The sequence below is a fragment of the Leucopleurus acutus genome, assembly GCF_964270905.1.
Source record: "Leucopleurus acutus genome assembly, chromosome: 15".
Lineage (NCBI taxonomy): Eukaryota > Metazoa > Chordata > Mammalia > Artiodactyla > Delphinidae > Leucopleurus > Leucopleurus acutus.
In genome coordinates this window covers 994,445-1,001,949 of record NC_139157.1, presented here as the reverse complement: position 1 = coordinate 1,001,949, position 7,505 = coordinate 994,445, and positions in this window count along the sequence as shown.

Genomic DNA, 7,505 nt, shown 5'->3' with positions numbered 1-7,505 from the left:
TGTTAAATTAATTATTTTCTTAAAGTCATATTTGATGTAACGGGACTCAGGACTTACTCTGGAGAAAATTTATATAAAAATGAAAGCAATATATAACATAAACTAACATTTAGTATGAAAGTCATACACAAAACTGGCATGTTAAAAACAATAGAATCGGGGCTTCCCTGGTGGCGCAGTGGTTGAGAGTCCGCCTGCCGATGCAGGGGACGCGGTTCGTGCCCCGGTCCGGGAAGATCCCACATGCCGCAGAGCGGCTGGGCCCGTGAGCCATGGCCACTGAGCCTGCGCGTCCGGAGCCTGTGCTCCGCAACGGGAGAGGCCACGACAGTGAGAGGCCCGCGTACCGCAAAAAAATAAAACAAAACAAAAAAAAAAACAGAATCTGGTGCACAGTTGGTGGGAATGTAAAATGGTACAGATGCTTTGAGGTTCCTCAAAAAATTAAACATAGAATTATCACATGATCCAGCAATTCCACTTCCAGGTATTTTTCCAACAGAATTGGAAGCAAGGTCTTGAACAGATACTTGGAAACCAGTGTTCATCGCAGTGCGATTCAAAATAGCTGAAGTGTGGAAGCAACCCACGTGTCCATCAGTGCAACGGAATAGTGTTCAGACTTAAAAAGGAAGAAAATTCTCACACCTGTTACAACACCGACGGACCTTGAGCACATGATGCTCAGTAGAAAGCCAGTCACAAAAGGACAAATACTGTGCGCCTCCACTTATACGAGGCCCCTATAGGAGCCACATGCTGTAGAACGGTAGGAAGAGGAATGGTGGGCGCCAGGGCTGGGGTGGGGAGGGGAAGTTAGGATCTAACGGTGACCGGATATCAGTTTTGCAAGAGGAGAAAGTGCTGGAGATGGATGTTGGTGATGGTTGCACAGCAATGAGACTGCAGCTAATACCACTGAACTGTACACTTAAAGATGGTGTTTTCTATTTTATGTGTAGTTTACCAGAATTAAGCATAATATTGCGAAAATTTCTAAATTTTAATGATGTAACTGAACTTAAGACTATTAAATAAGGTTCTATGGGCTCACTTGCCCATAGAACGCTCCATTGACCTATTTTAAACTAGTTTTAAGTGAAATTAACTTTAACAAAGAAGAACAGTATGATTACTATAAATGGATAAAAATGTCTGGACAACTGCAAATGTTAGAAAAATTAAAATTAGTTATGCTAAAATTTTGCTTCTCGTTCTGCAAGAAGTGTGGACATCTATGGTCAGTGTTTGGAATCGCAGTGAGGAGTTCAGGAATCCAGCCCCAGACGTTTCTGAGGGGCTGGAGGGTCATGTCTCTGGGGAGCAAGGGGAGTAGGGGTAGTTGGGGCACTCGGAGGGGTCCAGATGGGGCAGGAAACACTATATCTTCACAGGGTGTTTCCATGTGGATGGCCTCCCGTGTTGTTGGTCATTTGTACCTGGAATTTCTCTAGAAGCATCCTGACTCTTCTGGGATCTGAGAAAGACTTGGTTGGGGGACCTCTGGAGGCAGATACACCTCTGAGGAACTCGTGTTGGGGCGACTGGACCCTGTCCCCACTGGACGGTCATCCACAGCAGCGGGGGAGGCCCGGAAGCTAAGGTGTGTGAGATGGAGGCCCCGGGCAAAGGCCAGTTCACCCAGTAAAACTAGGGCACGTCAACCAGAAGGCCTGGGGTTAGGACCACCACAGCTGTGTTCCCACCGCCCCAAAGTGAACTCTCCCACCCTCCCTCCCAACCTCTGTCTCTGTCTCTGTCCCTCTGTCTGTGTCTGTCTCTCTCTCCCCCTTCCCTCTCTCTCTGCAAAGTCTAAGTTGTGAAACAAATACTAGGTCATTTCTTATTGAAGAACTTTCTGTTTTAACTTTCCTAAACTCTGGGCACAAGTGCTCGGGGCCATTTCCATTCTTCCAGGGCAGGGATTCCTTCTGAGGCGTGGGCAGGCCACGGATATGAGGGCAGCATAGACGCGGCCGGCCGCTCACAGGACGAGCACAGGCCCCATGCGGGCCCCCAGCGGCCTCCAGCCCACAGGTCAGCATCATTCTGCCTGAAACAGCTGAAGCTTGCCGCCCAAGGTGGCTGTGACAGGCTGCGATGGAAAATAAAACACGTGTGGTTTCGATCACCTTTTATTAACTGAGAAACCTATGGGGAGAGTAAGCTTAAGGGGTACGTTTTCCTTATTGCAATTTTCTAGACCACAGAGCAAAACGCATTAAAAATAGTAAGATCTATATAAACAACAGGTGCTATGCTTACACGTGATTAATCCAAACTGCATTTTGTTGCTATTCTAATATTTGTCACTGCTGAGCTCAGAATCAATCCGTCTACACCGCCCAAAGGGGACAAGGGGTCCTTTCTAAACGTCCCACGGTCCCAAACAACCACGAGAGCTCAGGGACCAGACGCACCACATTGAATCCGCGGTCACTGGGACGGGGCCTCCCGTGCAGGGGGCCCGGGACACCGTGGGCCGGGACCCTCCCTGCACCCACTGCTGCCCAGCGGGCACGGGTGGGGCGGCTGGGTCAGGCCCAAGCGCCAGGGTGCCTGGCCAACCCTCCCTCCCACTCGCTCCCCGGGCCCGCGTGGTGGGGCGGCTGCGGTGGCACCAGCCCCGCGAGGCACGGGCTGCGTCTCCGGGAGAGAATTCGGGAGAGGCCCGCAAGCCTCCGGCCCCAGGCTTATGGGCGCCGGCTGCCTTCACAGAGCACCGTACACCGGGGGGCTTAACAACACATCTGGAGGCTGAATCCAAGGGCAGGGTGTCAGCTCTGGTGAGGCCACTCCCCGGCCACGGGCTGCGCTCTCGCCATATGCGCACGTGGCCTTTCGCCCCTTGGGCACGTGGAGGGCGCTCTTCCTCTTAGACGGCTGCCAGTCCTAGGGCTGATTCAACTCTTCGTCCAAATACGGCCACAGAGGCGTCAGGCCTTCACCACGTGAACTGGGGCCAGGGAGGTGGCGGGACAACACGGCCCCAGGTGAGCCTGCCTCCCATCTGCTTTCTCGGCCGTAAGGCTGCTTTCCATTCTCCGTCTCCCGACTCCCGTGTCTAACCGGCCTGACCTCAGAGGATGGGGAAATGAGTGCTGTGTACTGACCCGGGACCCCAGCCTGCGCTGACCTGGCCATAACCTTGGTAGGAACTGGGACCCAGACCCTGTGGGGCTGGGTCCCTGCAGAGCTGGCGCCAGGGTCCTGGGCTTCACTAAGGGCGCCACCGGGGGCTGGACCTGCCGGTCACAGCAGGACAGTGGCTGCGTCCCTTACTAGGACAGTTGCAGCATCTGCCTGAATAGAGTCCTAGCCATTAGTTACTGCCAGGTCTGAGGACTCAGAGCCTGTTCCTTGCTCCAAATTCCACCCTTGACTCCGGGTCCTGAGGGGCTGCGCTGAGTTCACAGTCACCTTCGCAAGGTCCCAGGTTGGCTTAAATGTTCTAATCACACCAGCACTGGGCAGGCTTACCTCAGAGACCCCCAGCTATCTCTTTTCCCCAAAGAGTAGTGGATTTAAAAAAAAAAAAAAAAAACAGGATGGGGGCTGTTTTCATCAACTTGATTAAAAAACAAATAAATGAAGTGATTTTTCCTTCTAAAGGCTAAGGAAGCACTGGAAGTCCGTAGTTTGAACACTCTGTCAGCAGAAAGAGATCTCCGTGGCAGGGCCAGAGGGGCCTGAAAAACATGCTCTGAACCTGCCCTTTGCCAAGCGCCTCGACAGAACTACTCTAACATCAGTGACCTTAGCCTTGTCCAGTCAACGGTCATTTCCGCGTGCATGACGCATAGGGCTGCCACTCTGGCAATTTTAGGTGCCTCACAGTGACCTCTGATCTGCACTGAAATTCTATATTTAAAATGTTACTCTATCTATGGCCAGTTGGATGTCACAGTATAGCTTCAAATCCAGTTAACTCACACTCATCCTACTGTGATGCCCATCTGTCAAACGATATAAAATCTGGATGAAGCTTTGAACCTTCCCTCTATTCAAACGACACACTGAGCATCTAACCGTCGCTGCCTCTCCTTCCAATACCTGTCGTCGTCGCCTGCTCCCACCTTCAGACGGCCACTGTGCTAGGCTGGGTCCTGGTCCCTCACACTGGAATCACCCGACCTGCACCTCAGCTTTTGTCCTCATCCACCCACCCTCCTTCTAGCCCATCTCGCAAACGTCCACCAATACATCTTCCTAAGTCGCTTCAATACTCCCTTCAGTATTATGGTCAAGAATTTAAACAGAACCCGTTAGCTGTCTCAAGGTCAGGTTGACTTTGATCTTGGGTCCAGTGTTCCTCGTGTCTACACCTGTGTAATAAACACTGTGTCTGCTGTGGTGGGGGCAGATGGACCTTCAGAGTTCCCGCAGTCACATGGGGTGCGGGAACTGCATAGAAACCCGCACGCTCTGGCTCTGGGCCCGGAGGTGCTTTGGAGATGGTGATATGGCCCAGCCCAGGGGCCCTGAGTGGGCTGGTGCCGGGAAACAACGGGAGGCCTCTGCACGGATGGGCCACCAGCAGGGCCTTGACCCACTCCTCTAGCTCACTGTGCGTCCTCCAGACACTTACAAACACCCTGTCTTAGCCAGTTCAGGCCTTAAAGCACCAAATGCCAGGCAGTGTGTGAACAACCGACATTGATTTCTCACAGTCTGGAGCTGGAAGATCAAGGCCTGGCGATTGTAATGACCTGATATGATAAACTGATGCTGACAGTGCAGATTTGGGCCCAAGGATGTGTGCTGTTCTAGAAGGAGAACTTAGTTCTTATTTCAAATAAAAGGCTAAAAGAGAGATTTCACATTGGGGCAGAATTGCACTCATTCACAAGATCCAAAATAATTTTATACTCATGGGCATGGGTCACATTTATTTTAAAATTTCTCTTGAATTGGATTATATCAGAGACAACGATGATAAACCGCACACAACCAGGATAAAAAAAAAAGCTCCATCCGCAAAGCACTGCTACAAACCTCATACGAACAACATCTTAGAACATTAATAACCCTTTCTTAGAACAGATCTTGAAACAACATAAACAATTTTCAGATGGCAGTAGCACTTCTATTTCCAAACTCTTGAACCATTAAGAAAAGATCCAGTGGGTAGAGGCAGTAGATCTTATTCACATCGATTTTGTTCGAATTTGCCAGGAATTAACCTCAGAATGTCAGGTCTCCCTTGATATACTTGGAATATACACTGTACGACCCCCAGTGACTGCATTGGTCCCTGTGGAGCAGGTGTCACTTGGTGGCTGAAGAGACAAAAGGAGGCAGCAGGGCAGATGCGGGAGCATCATGGAAAACAGAGCTGTAGGAAGACAGCGAATGACTTAGCTCTAGAAGATGCTTTTTTAAAGACGTATAGACATGACCTGAGTCCCTTTGGAGCCAGGTATCAAAGTGCAACCCAGAATCAAGAAAAGGAAAACTCTCCCAATTCATCTGCAGGGAGGACTGGAAAGTCACTGTGAGAACTCAGAGGGGGACATGAATGACTCCTTTGGTTGCAAGGGACAGAAACCCAACTTGGACTAGCTTAACAAAAGGCATTTTATTATGTGTTATGGGAATATCAAAAGAAGCAAAGAACAAAATGGATTTTGGAGTCAGGAAAAGCCAAAGCCATAGACTTAACTGTCAGCAGGACTCTGTCCTCATCACCTGTGTCTGCTCCTTGATACATGAATTCCTTATTCTTCTTTCCCTTTGGAAACCATGTCTTTCTAATTCTCTGGTCCACATGGCTGGAAGAAAACAAAACAAACACAACAGAAATCTACATCACTTAACCTACCAGGTTTCAGCTCTGCCACTGCTTCTTCTCAGCTTCAGTTTCAAAATTTGACCTGAGTGGGATTGTGTGTTCAGCGACTTGATGCACCTATGATAACCATATGGGTAGAAAGTTCCCAGAACAGTGGGGAGACTAAAAGACAAGCTACGAGGGACAGGGTTGACACCATTCCTGAAATAAGATTAGGATACCCAACTGAAGCTTGGATATTGATTCCACTAGCAAACTCTAGGGCAGTTAGTGTGAAGATTACAATTCCAGGGTTTGCCCAGGATGCATGAATGTATATAGTTGAGCAGGCAAGAAAATAAGGGCAAAAATGAAAAAGAGACAGTGTGGTAAGCTTACGAGGCACACTCTGTCAGCCTCAGGAAATCACTGGCTTCTGTTTTAAGAAGGGGAGGGACACAGGCTTTACTGGCCATATGGACACAGAAGGCAAGGACTTGGGATCTCAGGAAGGGAGCTGGGACTGAGGAAGCCACACAAAGCCGGAAGGTTCATGTGTCTAAAGCTGAGTGAAGTGTGGACTAGAAAGACCACCCGGATGCCCAGGAAGACAAGGCTATCTTAGCTTGAGGTGAGGAAATTGCCTCCAAAATCCATAAGCACAGGGCTGCTCTTGCAGTTTTAACTTATGCTACATGAAACAAGAATATCCAAGCCAAGGAGCTCACAAAAACAAAAAAATGTGGTCTTGGCCAGGAAGACTCCCAGAGCACCTCACAGAGCAAACCAAGACCCTCCTCAATCATTCCTTCAACTAAAGTCATGCAGGACCCTCATGATAAACTCTGATCATGGTCATCTTTGAATATTTCCCCATGAAGTAGAGTTGGTGGACACAATTATCAGCAGAAATGGAGTACAAAAACTTTAGACAATAGACATATACAGTCTTTAAATCAATTGTTTAAAATGACTAGAAATGTAATAAGAGTATAGGCACCATAATAAAAAAATGGAAAGATTGAAAAGAACCAAAGTGAAACTAGAAATAAGAGTAGTTACTGAACATAAAGAGTCAACTGATGGGTGAAGAGCTGAAGAGCTGATTAGAAACAGCTGAAGATAGGATTAGTGAACTGGAAAACAGATATGAAGAAATCATCCAGAATGTAGTTCATAGAGTTGAAAGGATGAAAAATGTGAAAGAGAGTTTAGATGACAGACTAAATCTAATATTCATTTAATAGGAATTCCAGAAGAAGAGAAATCCAAGAAAATGTAGAAGAGGGACTCTTTGAGGGGATATTAACTAGAAATAACCAGAAGTAGGGGGAAATTTAATTGTCATTGATGGAACAAAATGAGTTCTAGAAAAGTTAAATAATAATAAACCCATACTTTATACTAAGTCTCCAGGATGGTACACACAATAATCTTTCTCAATTGGTGGGCTTCATTATGAATCTTTATCACATGGGGGTGGGCTCTAGGTAAATACCAGTGCCCATGTCCACTCCTAGAGACTTGGGTTCATTTAGGGTGGGGTGAGGCAAAAACAGGAACACCAAAACACAGGCCCCAAGTGACTCTGAGATGCAGCAAGAATCCAGGTCCACTTTTTCACATATTACTCATTTGTAAGTACTACTGTCAGCTACTGGCCATTAACTTTGTCATGGTGTTCGTCACTGAAAATAGATCTTTAATTCTGATGAAAATAAATTCACCAAAGTTT